Source organism: Rattus norvegicus, chromosome 7, assembly GCF_021556685.1.
Source record: "Rattus norvegicus strain SHRSP/BbbUtx chromosome 7, alternate assembly SHRSP_T2T, whole genome shotgun sequence".
Taxonomy (NCBI): domain Eukaryota; kingdom Metazoa; phylum Chordata; class Mammalia; order Rodentia; family Muridae; genus Rattus; species Rattus norvegicus.
Window position 1 is genome coordinate 119,471,525 of NC_141540.1, and position 17,113 is coordinate 119,488,637.

Here is a 17,113-nt window from a genome sequence, read left to right on the forward strand (position 1 = left end):
TGGGAATCCTCGTAGAGTCCATGCTGGGTCACTTGAGAGGGATCTGATATTGGGTTATGTGGTCCCACCAATGCCCAAAGGGTTCTGAAATGTCTCTGTGAGGAGAACCCTGGAGATGGGTGGGATTATTTCTCATGCCTTCCCTTCCCTGTCACATGCGTGATTGTTGAATTTCAGGGAAAGGAAATAGGCAACAAACAGAGAAAACTTAGGCACAGACTCATGGCTGATTAAAGTGCTGGGACCAAGTAACCACTGAGGGCCCAGCCCTAAGCAGAACACAGATATCTACCATCCGTTGCTACCATGGAAGAGGGGAGGAAAGTGTGCAAGGGCCAGGTGACAGAAATGATGGCTGTGAGGCTCTGACTTCTCGATATAACATGGCCATTTTACACTCCTTAGTCCACCTATGGTTACGGAGATAAGGTGTCACTTGTCAAGCTTCTGTAAATCTTTGACAGTCAAGAATTGGCAAGAGAAGGAATGCTATGTTCTTCTGGAATGGTGATTTCACATTCTCTGAAATAAATTCCACTCGCACTCACATAAGCAACCCTATTTAAACACAGTTCCTCAAACACACAAAGCAAAGCTTTGAAAGCAGGAGGGATACTCATCAAGAAGGTTCAGCAGGTGTTGGAAGGGTGATGAGAGACAATGGGGGGGGGTTGTAAAATGACCAAAATGTATCCCATACATGTGTGAAAGAATAATGAAGACATAACTGTATAGAATCGATTGTTATAAAAGTAGACACAAGAGCACAGAGAAGCCTTCCGTGAACGTCGATAGGAGTTGGCACAGGGCGGGACAAGCATCATACTTCATTTGTGGTTCCTAAGACAATGGCGTCCACGGTTGGAAACTCAGTCTTCTAACACGTGGACTCCTGGGCTTCTCATGCATAACGCGTCCCGGCTTCATTTCTGTACGTTCCTGGCATGCATACTTACAGAGAGAGTTAGCCTTCCCATTCCAGGTTTACTACTGAGTTTCTCTATTTCCACTGCTACATCCACCGTTGTTTGGTAACAGAAGAAGCAACGTATATACAAGTACAAAGCAAAGCAAACATGCCCATAGTTTAAAGTTTATTCTGATTACCGTAGTCCCTAAGGGTAACGCCATCCTTGCCGTAGCAATTCTACTGTGGGAAAGGCTCCTGCTTTGCCAGAAGATGACTTCCATCCTTTCCCCATCGCCAGGACCAAGAGGAAAAGATCATGGACCGTGGTCTTAGAATCTCTTCCCTAGCAATGGAGACATGTTCTAGGAGTCTACCTTTCTGTCCATGGATGCTTAGAACATGAAGAGCAGCTCGTTTCAAAGTCTGATGGTTGCGATGTGTCCTCGGCCTGGGAGAGAGAAAGCTGGCAGTCAAAAATGTTCCTACCATTCACTAAGAAGAGTACCAAATATCTGAAAGGTACACAACCCGTGTGGTTTATGCTTAACACCTATCTCTCTGCGAGTCTGGGAAGTTGGGGAGTCTAAGTAGAGGATACTCATGTGACAAACCAGTAGTAAACTCTGACATCATGTTTTGTTCTTTATGTTTTGCCCAGGCAAACATTTCACATCTTTGTGATCATGCATTACCAGACAAATTCAATATATCCTGTGTGACTCTGTAAGAGAAGTCCCTTGTGGGCTCCTATCTCCTTGTCTCAGAAGCCCACCATTCATTCCCCTGTAGTAGAAAATAATACTGCAGGTGTCAACTATGCTGAGACCTGTGCATATTGCTATAAATCGCCAACATTAGGGCCATTTTGGAAAGTCCCCCCACCATGGGAAGCAGCTGGTCTCACCACCGTCAGGAGCTTGGTCTTCTTCCAGAGCGTTTCATCGTTTTCTGTTCATTCCCCTAGCCTTATTCCATGACAAAGGACTTGGTAGCACTCCACACAGCGATTTCTCCTGTGGGAGAAATCCTAGGACCATCGGTTCAATTTGATCCAGAAAGAATTTGATACCAGGTTTCTCTGTGTAGATGGCATTGCTAGATTAATTGGTCCCTTTAAATAAGATCATTCTGAACGCTTGTCGGTTTGTAATGAGGAGCTTGGCTGGCTGCGTTTGCGTATTGATTTTCTTTTCAGATTATAAATAATATTTCTATTAGTCTATGTGGATAAATCATTGAGTGGTTCAGAGAAAAGGCTAGTAAGTAAGCAAGAGAAATGGTTATTCTAATCAGATTTTCTTACTCTTTCAGTCCTTATTTAAATGTGTATATATGTTGGGACATGGTGTGTACCAGCCACAGGTCACATGTGGAGGTCAGAAGACAACGTGGAGGAGCCACGTCCATCCTCCCAACAAATGAGTCCCAGAGACTGAACTCACGAATCAGGCTCCATGGCAGGCGTCCATACCGGTTCAGCCTTTGAGCAGCCATCTAATTAAACTTATATACGAAATCTTCTCATGCTTTACTAATCAGTTCGGACGATATCAAGCAACTTTTGGATTCACTAATTTCGTAAGCAGAAACAACGGAAATTCTAACAATTTAAATTTCAACTAATCTACAAAGAGTCAAAAGATTCACGACTTATATGACGAAGTCACCCTTTCCTTCTTTCCCATTTTCTGTGTAATTGGACAACATTCATAGACGCCAGTCACAAGGCAACTCTTTTAACACAGATCTATGTGAGTACAAATGGTTTCTGTTCCATGCGACTTGGCTTCCCAGTGTTGCTGTGCTTATCAATAGGATTAATAGCATTATTGTTTAGGTGTATTCGTAAAGAAAGTACATTTGTGATCGAAATGACAGAGGAATGACCAATTACTGTGAAGCTCATGAATATGACGTCAATTCTGAAGGAATTTCACACAGGAGAAAGAAGCACTCCTACACTCTGAGGGGCACAGAGGAAGTCCCTGCTTAGGGCAGCTTGGCATGGCCAGAGAACTCAGCGAGCAGGAATGAGGAGGAAGGGAAGCTTACCTGTGTGGTTCAGGCTCAATAGGTCTGATGAAGGTGGGAGGAGAGGTGAGTGAGACAGATCTGAACTCTGGCTAGTCACCAGAACTGCAGGCAACACAGGCCAGCAGAGAAGAATAGAGGGAGAATAAGCCAAAACAAAAAACAAAAAACAAACAAAAAAACAAAAAGAAAAAACAAAACAAAACAAAACAAAAACCAAAAAAACAAAAACAAAAACAAAAAGCTACCAACCCATCTAACAAAGATAAACTCATAAATCAGCACCTAAAACTATAATAACCTTTAATCCTGATAACTAGGAGCCAGAGCAATATAGCACAACCAGAGACCACCTACCCTACTACAATATGATTGTCCAAGCCCTGAACAACCAAACAATGACCTTAAATAAACTCTTCTGAAGATGATAGAGACCTTTAAAGAGAAAATGAATAAATGCCTTGAAGAAATACTGGAAGATACAAACAAACGGGTAAAGAAAATGAATAAACTGTTCAAATCCTGAAAGTGGACACAGAAGCAATAAAGAAAACACAACCTGAGGGAGTTGTAGAGATGGAAAATCTGAGTACTGCAAACAGAAACTACAGACACAAGCGTAACCAATAAAATACAGGAGATGGAGGAGAGTATCTCAGGCATAGAAGATACAAGAAAAGAAGTTGATGCATCATTCAGAGAAAGTGTTAATGCTAAAAAGTTCCTCACACAAAACACACAAGGTGTCTGGGATGCTATGAAAAGACCAAACCTAAGAATAGCAGGAATGGATGAAGGGGAAGATTCCCATCTTGAAGGACCAGAAAATATTTTCAACTGAATTGTAGAAGATTCCCCTAAACTAAAGGGATATCTATAAATGTACAAGAAGTTTTCAGAACACCAAATAGATTAGACTAGAAAAGAAAGACCTCCCACCACATAAAAATAAAACCACTAAACAAAAGAAAATAAAATATTTAAAGCTACATGGCAAAGGGGGAAAGTAACATATGTAGGCTATCTCTTTAAATTGCACCAGAATTCTCAACGGATACTCTAAAAATCAGAAAGATCTGGAAAGATGTCTTGCAGACTCTAAGAGACTATAGATGCCATGCTAGACTATTATACCCAGCAAAACTCTCAATCTCCAGAGATGGAGAAAACAAAATATTCCTTGGAAAAACAAATTTAAACAATATTTATCCACAAATCCAGCCCTACAAAAGATACTAGAAGGAAAACTCCAGTTCAAGCAGGTTAACTACACCCAAGGAAACATAGGAAATGAAAAATTACACACCAGAAAAACCAAAAGAATGTACACACATGCACACACACACACACACACACACACAGAGAGAGAGAGAGAGAGAGAGAGAGAGAGAGAGAGAGAGAGAGAGAGAGAGAGAGAGAGATCTCCAGTACATAAGTGGACACCTTGCATACAGTTCCACAGGCAAATCCAATGAACATAAGATGATTATCTTCTGACTTTAAGCAAGCCCAGATCTGAGGACCCCAACAGTGTACTGGCCTCTGGGCAGTCTCAGGACCCAGTTTTCCTGCATGCTGCTTCTAGAGCAAGCCTAGTATCCAGTAGACCACAAAAGGGATACCACAGGACAGACCCAACATGCAAGTGCTGAATAAATGCCACACACAGAGATGCTTGATATTTTAAAGGTTGAATGCATAGTGGACCTCAGAGCAAGTCAAATCCCTGGTGGTCAACTCACAGACTACCCTCCACTGTGGGACCAAAACTCATAGGGTGGAGGACATACATTGCCCCAGGACAGGTCAAGTCACTTCTAGGAGCAATTTCTGACCACTTGGTAATCTCAGTAGCCAAGAGGCCATGCAAACAATGACCTCTGAGAGGTTAGTGCTCTGAGGACTCAGTGCATTTTCATTAAGAGGTCCAAGCAGCCACACACTGCAAAAGCAGTGCCCTGGATTGGGACTGCAGAGTGCCACCATGGCAGGACAGCACCCAGGAAAGCCAAAGAAATGGCACCTTCTAGAAAGGAACACTAACCAGGGACCACCATATTGCCTCCATGATGGGAAAAGGATCCAGGGCCTGTCCCCTAACTGACCTCAGAAGGCACAATACCATAGGGCTGGATCTTGGGCTGTGCCCAAGGCAAGTCATTTACCTATGGGGAACTATCAAATTCATGACTATTTTAGGCACAGTACCCAGAAGGCCCACACTGCCCGTCCCAGTTTCCACAAGTCTAGTAACCTGGGTGCCAACAACATGATGACCAAAGGTCAGGCCTTGTATCAAGGGGGCCACACCTTAGCATCAATGATGTCATATGGCAGTAGTAGTATCCAGGGAGCCCAAACCTTCAGGGAAGTTTCAGTACCAAAGGTCATTGTCATGTGCAGCAGGAAACGAGTCCCTCTAGAGCATATTAAAGATCTTCTGTCTGCAGTCCCTCCCATGACCCTATGGGGACTGTTTGTTTGTTCAAATAAAGTTTCAGTTTATTGATGCACCATATGTTCCCCCACAGTAGTGGCTCGCCTCTTTTTATGTCTGCAGACTTTGATTTTTCTGTCTAAACCTATGTGTAGAATGTATTATTATTTGTCCATTCCATAGATATATTCCCTAGATGAACAAACCAGGACCCTCATAACACTGTCCTCTCATGAATGAATTAACATTCCATCCCACCCACCCCAGGCTGCACACCCTTAACTAGTAGCCTCTGAAGAAAAGTTTCATGCTTGTTGAGATCACTCTGGAGGATGTGCACAACAGGGCCCCTGCCTATTGTTCCAGGGGGAGACACATAAATTGGTTGTGAGACAGTCACTGGAAGGAGGTTCTTCTGCATCAAAGTCTGGCTCCTGTGAACATTTTCAAGTGGCAAGGACAGCCTCAATTTGGAGAGGGGTTGAATTGCAAGAGAAGGGGTGTGTGGGAGCAGCAAAAACTCAAAATCAAATTGTGGGTCCAAGCTGTTGACCTATGTTCTGCTCAAGACAGCTTTCCAGATTGCTTTTCTCTGTTATGCTTGTTCTGGAGATCTCCAGACAGCTCTCTCTCTCTCTCTCTCTCTCTCTCTCTCTCTCTCTCTCTCTCTCCAGTTCTCTTTTAAAATATTCTCTGGATAGCTCACCTCTTGCAGATAAACCCAGTCTTTTATTTTACATATCACTCCAGTCATTTGCTCCAGGTTCCCTTTTGAATCAGCATCCCCTGACCCCAAACCCCTTGATTCTTATGAGACAGCAAGCACACACACACACACACACACACACACACACACACACACACTACAAAAGGATCCAAAGATCTCTCTGCCTTTAAGCACAGATTACAAGCTAGCTGGATAGGCCCCTAACCATTTGGGCCTGGACCTAAATTCCCCCTGTCTAAGGCTGACCTTGAGTTCAGGAATCTGTCTGCCTTTGTAAACAAAAAACTTGGCTGTATGGGATCTCCTGAGATCACCACTCTCTATATCTCTTTATCTCCTTCCTTAATATTTTTCTGACAAGCTTGCTCACAGCACAGCTGCTTTTTGTTCTTTTTAAATTTGTGAAGCTTCTCATATAATTCATATGCAACCTTATATTTTGCATAGATGAGGTATTATACATTTTTGAACTCATGTTTTTAGAGTTCTTTCCCACAGCCTTTCTGGGCTGTCCTGAAGGTCATACCCAACATGTATCATTTTCCTAAGACATTAGCCACACCTTCACCTCCCAGATGCATGCTCTCTCTGATTATCATGGAGTTATTAATGTTAACCAGGAGGACATTCCCCAAAGAAGGACTGTGAAAATATGTACATTATTATACAAACAGCCTTATTCCCACAGCAAGCACTGGCTCTAGGGGAGGCCCATACCTGCTGACCCTGCCCCAGGAACAGAAGCCATTGCTATTCGACCCCTACCAAGGCTGTGCCTGACTTGTAATTCAAGCCATCAACTCTTTAAGGTACTGAAGGCATTAAGTGTGTAAAAAATCAAAAAGAGAAAAACTCCAGTCACAGTAAATGTTTATGAAGGAGTCAACACCTGTGTTTATGATAAGGGTTGAAGTCCATGCAATGCCAACTCAGGACACCCACATGTTTAGGAGGAATTTTAGATATTAGGCCTAAAAATATAAGAGATGCAAACCTGTCACCACAGCACTCATGATCGAGAAAAAAGGTGAGTTATTGCTGGCTAACCTGTGCTTCAAGTAGCAACCTGTTTCAGATCTGAAGCAAGAGATCCTGCCATGTCTGTCAAGATGGGTAAAGTGGGAAGGTAATACGCTAAGCAAAGGGAGCCCCAAAATGTAGAAAATATTGTATAGAGAAATGTAAATCAAGGTGCAAAAATGATTGGAAGATGTTGGCCGAGGTATGGAAATGAGCAAGTCTGTTGCAGGAAGAAGTCAGAGGTTTGCTGCACACAAACAATATGGTGGATTATTGTGAATTACCCAGGTAATTCAGTATGATGAGATGATGTATCAAGAAATAATGGTGGCGGGGTTGGGGATTTAGCTCAGTGATAGAGCACTTGCCTAGCAAGCACAAGGCCCTGGGTTCAGTCCTCAGCTCTGAAAAAAAAAAAAGAAAGAAAGAAAGAAAGAAATAATGGTGGCATTTGGCAGCTGAGGTGGGCAATAAAATCTATCTTGAAAAAACATCACTTTTGTATTGGAAACACAGAAGTTTATTCTAGGTTCACAACACTTCTACAGAAACAGTGCAATGCCCAGATCTCTGTCCACATCCTGACGACTGATCCTGACCCAGACACACGATGCCTAAAATCACTCAACTTTCAAACTCTGGGTCAATTGAAAATGGTTCAGACCGGCTGGTGTCAGATGATGTCTCTGCTGTGGGTAATAGCAACAAGAGCCCCCAAAGTGACTTGTTCAGTGTTCAGTGCTCTGTATGTCACGCTCTTGCAGATGACAGTCTTTCTTGAGTCTCCTTACTGGGGAAGTGGTGTCCATGCCTAGGTGACTGAGGGGTCAGTAACACCAGCTGGCTCTCCTTGCCCATGCACACAGCAGTGGAGGTGGTCGATGGAAGGGACTTGAGAAGCTCCTTACCCTGATCACTTGGCTCTTGCCAGGACAGAGAGGAACTGTCCCAGTGAGGAAGTTTTCCAAGCTGCCTCAGTTAGTGTTCTCCCTCAACAGGGGGTCAGGATAAGGTGCTGGGTGCTCCTGGGATCAGAACAAATCGTTTCTTGTTCTTCTCAGACCACCCACTTGTGGGTCTGGCTTTGCCCTGCCTCTGTGTCAATCAGCAGGACTTGATAAATCAAGAAGACCAGAATAAGGAAGGATTTGGTAAACATTACAAAAAGTCCAGTTTGCATAACTCTGTAAATGGCCACCCCTTCTCGGTGGGTGGCCTGAGCCAGGAAGCAGCACCTGTGTGCTCCCTTCCACCCAGGGTGTCTGTTCTCAAAAAAGCTGGCTCTTTCCCAGGTTCCTACAGTCGGTTGGTTCTGCTGGTCTTCCTCTACCCTTAGGGGCTGCAATCCATCCTCCTATTCTCCCATAGGAGTCCTCAAGCTTCATCCACTGTTTGGCTGCGGGTGTCTGAATCTGTCTGAGTCAGCTGGCAGGTGGAGCCTCTCAGGGGACAAGCATAATGGAGTCAGAGATTAATAGTGTCAGAGGTTGGAACTTGTCCATGGGATGGGTCTCAAGTTGGGCCAGTTATTGGTTGGCCATTCTCTCAGTCTCTGCTCCATCCCCAATCCCAGCATTTCTTGTAGACTGGATAAATTTGGGGTTGAAATTCTTGTGGGTGGGTTGGTGTCCCTGTTTCTCTACTATGGTTTCTGCCTGGCTATGGGAGGTAGCCCCCCCAGTCTCCATATCTCCAATAGTGCGAGTCAAAGCTAAGGACATCCCCATCGATTCTTAGGTACCTCCCTTATCCCAGGTCTCTGTCTCTTTGAGATATTGCAATTAATATGGGGATAATTTTAGCAAACATGGGGTGGCATAGGAATAGGGTACAGAGGAGAGAACCTGGTTATGTCCCACAGGTTGAGAAACAGGCAAGCTTCTGAGAAAATCCAGAAGGGATGAAGAATACTTGAGCAAAAAAGAGATATGATGTTCTGGCACTTCAAAGCCGTCTGTTATCTGCAATTTAGTTTAACCAGGTGTCTCACACTGGCTTTCTGCTTACAAGACAGGAAAGCTAAGAGACGGTTGAATTGCCCATGGAAGAAGCCGAGAACATGGAGAGTTGATTTTTTTTTTTTTACTTTTTATTGATTCTTTGTGAATTTCACATCATGCGCCCCAATCCCACTCATCTCCCCATCCCCTCATACCCACCTTCTATCCATGCAACCTCCTCCTCAAAAGAAAGAAAGAAGGAAAGAAGGAAAGAAAGAAAGAAAGAAAGAGAGAGAGAAAGAAAGAAAGAGAAATTGCATTTAAAAAAAATCTGTAGTGTGTCACAGTGTGTCCCACAGTACACCCTTTTGTCCATCCTTCCTTGCTTACAAATGTTCATTGCAAAGACTCATTGGTCTGGTTTGAGGCCTCTGGCTTCTGCTACTCTATCAATATTCCACTGCACTGGGACTCCTCTTGGATGTCCTGTTGCTGCCCTGTGTCATGGAGATCTTGTAGTTTTGGATCTGCAGAACCAGCTCCTTCATGTACTCCTCCAGTTCACAATGGGGTAGATGTTGGGGTTGTCCAGGTCAAAGCCCTGGATCTCGGCCTAAGAGGTAGCTGGGCTGGTCAGCCCTCCAGTTCTCCTACACCTGCACTATTGGGGTGAGCTCTCCAGCCCCACCCATGCCACCACAGTCAATTAGACATCATGGGAACAGAGTCCTAGGAGGTGCTAGAGGAAGAGAAACTGAAAAAACAACAAGAGAGAAGGAGGAGCAGGTCAACAAGGAGGCAAGACCAGGATACAGAGGGATGTGGTGGCCTACATTGTGCCAAAGCAGTCAGCTGAAACAAACCATGAAACCCTGCCAGGGTTTAGCTTCTAAGAGAAGCTAAAAACTAGCAGGTGATCTTCCTGATGGTTCCACCATGGGCTGTAAATCTATGCCAGTTTTGCTGCTTTAGGCAAAGTTGAGACAATTACATTTTAGGAAAGATTCCTGCCATTAATATGCTTTTCCTGTGTGTGTGTGTATGTGTGTGTATTATTATATTTATATATTTATTCATGCTAATTATGTATATGTTAATTAACATGTATATTAATATATCATATCATATATTTATAGTATATTAATGTATGAATTATTAATTATTAAGATATTTTCTAATAGGGCTGATATTAAGTCCTTTCTGGTGTCAAAACTGCAACGAGAACTCTGGGCCAACTTCAGTGTCATGAGTTAATTGCTTCTGAGATAGAAAGCAGACATTTACAAGATAGAGCACATTCCAAGAGGTTGTAAAACAATTAACTAAAGGTCATAAAAAGGGGGAAATTATTTACTATAGATACAAGGATAGAAGATAAAATATTGACTGGGTTTATCTATACAAAACTTCAATGATAACTTAGTTATGGTCTTTTTTTTTCATCTTTATTAACTTGGGTATTTCTTATTTACATTTCGATTGTTATTCCCTTCCTGGTCTCTGGGCCAACATCCCCCTAGCCCCTCCCCTCCCCTTCTCTATGGGTGTTCCCCTCCCCATCCTACCCCCATTACTGCCCTCCCCGCAACAATCACGTTCACTGGGGGTTCAGTCTTGGCAGGCCAACGGCTTCCCCTTCCACTGGTGCTCTTACTAGGCTATTCATTGCTACCTATGAGGTTGGAGCCCAGGGTCAGTCCATGTATAGTCTTTGGCAGTGGCTTAGTCCCTGAAAGCTCTGGTTAGTTGGCATTGTTGTTCATATGGGGTTTCAAGCCCCTTCAAGCTCTTTCAATCCTTTCTCTGATTCCTTCAATGGGGGGTCCCATTCTCTTTAGTTATGGTCTTTAACTCTCCATAAACGTGTTGAGCTTGTGACAGATAATGAATGTTTAGCCAGATAATTACTCCTAATGGATATGCACATAAACATTCTCTACTGTAAACTTCTAATTCAGTTGTGATTTGACTTTATGTGTAAACTTGTGGTGAACTTTTTACCTTGTGATCATGTATTCTGAAAGACATAATATAAGTGCTGAGGAAAAAGAGAGGGAAGATTCCTTTTTTTAGAGAGAACCTTTTCTTGAGATCTTTTCTTAGAGAACCTTCTCCGAGAACTTTTCAGATATAGTCCTTAGAAATAAAGATTAAAATCACTTTTCAAAGTGTCCCCTTTTGTTCTGGAGACTTCAACTAGCAGGCTGGTAATTAGAGCCTCACAGTTCCTGTGGAGATAGAACAAAAGCTACTTTACTTAATCTCCTGCTGCTTTACTGTGAGGTGCTAAACTTGCAGTTTTCTGGCCTGAGAGGAACTCAGACAGGTAGGTCAGCTAATACAGCAAACTGACTTAGACTTAAGAGAGGTAAACGTTTTATTACAGGAAAGGCAACCTTAAATACCTTGCAAGACCAAGTCTTAGCCCAAGCGATGCTCTTCCCCCTTGGCCATCATCAAAAGAGAACAAGGAAGAACAGTTGGGGCTGACCCTCAGAAAAACCCATTGGTTCTAGGTGTTCCTCAAAGCTAGGGGTAGTGCAGTGAGCCGGAGAACAGGAAGTGCTATTCAAGAGAGATATAGGATGTGAGTGAGCCTGAGGTTTCTGGTGTGAGCACTGGAAACAGAACCGCCTTTCGGAGTGATAGGAAACGGGATAATTTGGAGTACACAGACAGGCATGCAGGCCAAGCACCCATATACATAAAAATACATTTCTAAATTTAAAAGGTAAAGGCTAAGCAAGAGTCTTTCTGATATTTTTAGTCTAATGCTCAATTTGATTCCTCGACATCTTGGACGCTTTCTTAGAGGGGCAGGCAGCCCGGCTTCCCAGAGCACCACTTGACTTGGACACATACCCTTGAGAGGGAAATGGCATCTGAAACACAGAAAGGATTGTTTTCAGAAACCATTAAGCCTGCATTTGTTTATTTATTTGTATATTTCTGTGGTGCTTGAGACCAAACCTAGGGCCTTGCCCATGCTGAGCAATTGCAGCCCAGTAAGTCCCCCTTTCAGACTGAAATAGTCAGAACACACTTATCTGGGGGCAAGGTAAAATAGCTCACTGATCACCATACCTACGGTCTCCATGGTTTACCTCCCAGGCACTTAACTCTGGTGAAAGTGCTTTTAAGAACCAAATAGTCCCTGTATCATTTAATAATACCCAAGTAAGGGACAAGAGGTGAGAAAGGGTTGCCCATGTGTGCAACATACTCTCCAATCTGCAAACTGGGGACAACACATAAAAGTCCTCCTTGAGGAAGAAAACCTGAACATGGCCGGTGGTAGCAGTCCATTCTGAGCTGGAGGTCAGACCGCTGGGGCTCCCAACCAGGCTTGCAGTTTGGAGCTCAGCCATAACCAGGCTTCAAAGCCAGGCTGCCCTCTGCTCTCCCTGACCACCAACTCCCGTCACCCACAGGGAAAAGATGAGCCATTCAAGCCAATAAGCATCTTTATTTAGTCCACATACGAGGACTCTGCACAATTCAGTTGATTGAAATGCTTGAGTAATCTCACTCAGACTCTATTACTAATTCATAATAACTGATGGTGGCTCGGAATTTACGTGAACATACATAAATGATTCAACAGCGCACTCCATGAAGAAGTGGGGCACTTCAGAGGCCATAAAACATGAGTGATTAACTGCAAATCAGACAGCATCCTGAACCTGGGGCCCAAGAAAGTAAATTTCATGTGCACAGAAAGCTGCATCCCACATGCTCACGGTCGTGTGTGGAAGCTCAATACGTCTCTCACAGAAGAGACGAGAATGGAGGTTAGCCGAGGAAGGGGGCAAGGCCTATAGAGGGTGGTTGTCAGGTACAAAAATGATTAAATAGGAGGGAGAGTCCCAGCATTCCATAGTACAGGAGGTGACTGTGATTCAAAACCGTGTGTCAGATGGATCAGCAGCGCTAGACGAGATGATCTCGGACACGGCTGACACAAGGAGATGCAGTGCAGCCCGCCCACACTTATCATTGGAACTTCACACCTGTGCGTCTACCGAAAGACCCTCCCCCAAAGCCAACGGTTGTGCTGCTTGCCTGTAATTCCAGAAACGCCAAAGCAGCAGGATTGAACATTTGAAACTAGCCTGGGCTACATCATAAGACCTGGACTTGACAGATAGCCCCGCAGTTAAGAGCACTGACTGTTCTCAAAGAGTAACTGAGTTCCGTTCCCAGAACCCACCATGGATTTGGCAGTGTGGACCGGGAACTCCTTTGAACTCTGTCCCTTCTTGCAGTGAAATCACTTTGGTCTTCAACTATAAAAAAGAAATCTAGACTCCATGGTGCCAGTATCATTTCCAGAGCCATAAGACCAGTGTGGAGAAAATCACCTACCACCAGTGTGGTAGAACTGGCATCTTCCTTCGCCAGGGCTCTCTAAAGCAGTGGCTCTCAACTTCCCTAACACTGTGACCCTCCAACACAGGTCCTCGTGTTGCGGTGACCCCCAGCCATAAAATTATTTTTGTTGCTACTTCATAACTGTAATGTTGCTACTGTTATGAATTGTAATGTAAATATCTGTGGTTTACTGTGGTCTAAAGTAACCCCTATGAAAGGGTCATTTGACCCCAAAGGGGTCACAACCTACAGGTTGAGGACCACAGCTCTAGAGAGATAAGCAAATAGAAAAGTAGAAGAGGGAATGGTGTCTGGAGGATTGATTTATGTGATTATGGACCCTGGAAAGCCTCAGCGGGCTCTCTTCAAGCTGAAAACCTAAGAATTTCATATCTTGGCTCAATACACATTCAAATACTTTAGGTAACGCTCAATCTACACTCAGGCTGGAACGAGGGGGTCTACTGCTATAAATCCTGCAGTCAGGACTGAAGGGGCTCTGGTAAGGTTGTGGTTTCCCGGGGCAGCAGGAAGAAAATCCCTGCTCCAGGAGAGGGAAAGACGTCTGTTCTCTCCCTTGTTGTTCTATCTGGGGCTCCAGCCAATTGGAATGTAGCTGCCTACGAGGGTGGATCACTGCAGACTCAATCCACTGACAGAACAGTCTCCCAGATACACCAGAAATGAAGCTTCCTGGATGGTCCCCAATCCAGCCACATTGTCACCATCATCACTCTGAAGGGCAAGGATGGTTTTTAATATCTCCCAAGAGATATTAAATCCACGATCAACCCACCTGTGCCCACACACCAGCTGCCTGGGCCTTCTGAAAGAGATGGCTACTTCTTCCCTCCTGCCTGTCTGAATCAGAAGCAGCCCGCTGGGAAATGAGGCAGGCCTCTGTGGGAAACCTCTGCCATCTGGAAGAGATCTCAGAAGGGAAACTCATCACTCCTAGTGGACACTCAAACCTGGATAGAGATGAGGTCTATCTTACAGTTGCTTCCCCATGGAGAACTCAACAGAACACATCCTTCCAGTGCCTGAGGTGTGGGGAGAGTTACAAGGACTTGGGCTCTTCTCCTGGTTTCTAGCTTGAACTCTGAAGCTGGGGGGATACCCACCAAAACCCAAAGATGTGGTGGAAAGAAAGATAGGAAAAGCTAAAGGCATTTTAAAATGCATCAGGGTAAAGCACCCCTCCTGCTCCTGTAGAGGACCCACATTTCGTTCCCATTTAGTTCACAAATGACCGTAACTCCAGCTGGAAGGGGTCTGACCCTCTTTTAGCCTCCACAGGCATCAACACTCACATGCACAAATATACCCCCCTACACATATATACATACATACATACATACATACATACATACATACATACATACATAAAAATACTTTAAGTATTAAGATTGCTACATCTCTCTGTATGTGTTCTGTTTTCTATAATAAAATGTGTTGTTTTTGTACTCAGATTTGTTTGTTTCAAGACAGGGTCTCCCAGCATAGTTCTGGATGTACTAGAACACTCTATGCAGACCAGGCTGGCCTTGAAATCACAGAAATCAGCCTGTCTGCCTCTCAAGAGCTAGGACTAGAGGTGTGGCACCACTATCCATGGCTTGTAATTAGATTTTTTAAAAGAAAGCTATTAAAGATGCAGTGGTAAGAGCTGGAGAGATGGCTCAATGGTTAAGAGCACTGACTGCTCTTCCAGAACTCCTGAGTTCAAATCCCAACAACCACATGGTGGCTCACAACCATCTGTAATGAGATCCGATGCCCTCTTCTGGTTTGTCTGAAAACAGCTATGTGTTTAGAATAAATAAATAAATCTTTTTTTAAAAATTTTAAAAGATGCATTGGTAGAAGAACGAATCAGGTAATTCCCTCAAGGACAGTTGCTTTGGTAAACCTCAAGCTTTCAGGGACGGGGAGTTGAGGGTAGTGGATCCCGGGCCACCCCATCCCCATAGCAGAGTGGCCAGTTTCCTCCTCACTGCAGTCCACGGAGGTTTAATCGGAGTGGTGCTGCCACCTAGAGGTCGGCACCCTGCGTTACTTCAACTCTGCATTGTCAGCCCCTCCCGGGGCAGCTCTTCTCTGAAGCCTTTGAAGTCTGGTGGTCCAGACAAGGAAAGAGCAAAGCAGAATGAGCTGTGTGGGTGCTTCTGTGCAGAGCTCAGGGCCAAATGGAAACTCGGACCTCTTGTTCAAACATTGCAAAGAATTGCAAAACCCTAACTGTAGGTAGAACATTAAACCTAGTGAGGGCAGGTCCGAAGCTGGTGAGTTATCTCAAGTGATTGCTCACAGTTAGTTAAAGATAGAACCCCATGTCTTATGCTCCCCTTTTAACTAGTTCACTGGAGTAGTCTAAGAAGAAGAGGGAGAGGAGGGGGCGGAGGAAGAGGAAGAGGAAGAGGAAGGGGGGAGTAGTGTAGGGCTGCCCCGTTTTGCACACTTGTATTTCGGTGGAGGCTAGCAATGCTTCTGTTGTGTTAATGTGCAGATGTGTACAGATACACACGTTGGTGTGCTCGCCACAGTGTTGCCCACCTGTTTGTATAAGCTACTAAGCCTCTGTTTAGCTGCCTAGGTGACATGTATATATGTCCTTGTGTGGTACATAGTGCTTGTGATGAGAGGACAAGCTTCAGTGTTCTGGGATGTAGGTCCTTTGTCTCTGACTGGGACAGCTGGGGGACAGCAAGACACAGAACTACCATTATCTGCACTCAGACAAGTGGAACTCTGGCACGGCCTCTGGCAGCATAAGAGTGTATTCCCGGCAAACCCAATTTCCACTAAATAGCCCTAACTCTCTAACCCTAACCCTAACCCTAACCCTAACCCTAACCCTAACCCTAACCCTAACCCTAACCAGTCCAAAGCAGATACATGATACTGAAGGATTAGCATCTTATTCTGGCCAACACCAGGCACTGGCCCCGGACCTCTTTTCCCTGTCTGATAAGACTTGTGGCAGACATTCCTTCCTCTGTCCCTCTCAGCTGGGCAGAAATCCACTGCCACTCAGCAGAGCCATTCCCAAGGACCTGAATGAAAGCCATTCCTTTGAAATAAAACTGACAAAAACAGAACCACAGCTTCGTGGCAGCCAGCAGATACAGATGGCCTGAACACATTTGTCCCCGGAGTCCCACTCTCTCCCTTTACATCCTCTATTCATCCATTCAAAGGCCCAGCCAATCAAAGGGAGACTCGCTTCCTCCCATTTGTCAGTAATATTAAATCAAAAGGCCAAGAGGCCATTGGTTTTTTGTTTTTGCTTTTGGCTTTTGTTTGTTTGTTTGTTTGGGGGGTCTTGTTTTTGTTTTAGTTTTTGTGGGTTTTTTGTGGGTTTTTGTGTTTGTTTGTGTTGCCTCAATGGATCAAGCTGGTAGGTAAAATGAACTCATGCTGAAGTCCCATGACACTAGGCATGATGACTTATCTTGTCTACTTGATTGCACCTAGGATCGACGTGGAAACAAACCTAGGGGCATGTCTGTGAGGGATGGTCTAGATTAGGATAATCTACGTGTGAAGACTCACCCAAAATATGAGTGGTGCCATCCATTGGCCTGAGTAAAAGGAGACAGTACACCAAGCACCCATGCTCAGCTCTCCCTGCTTCCTTACCTGGCACTCTAGACAATTGGACTGTGGCCTCCCAC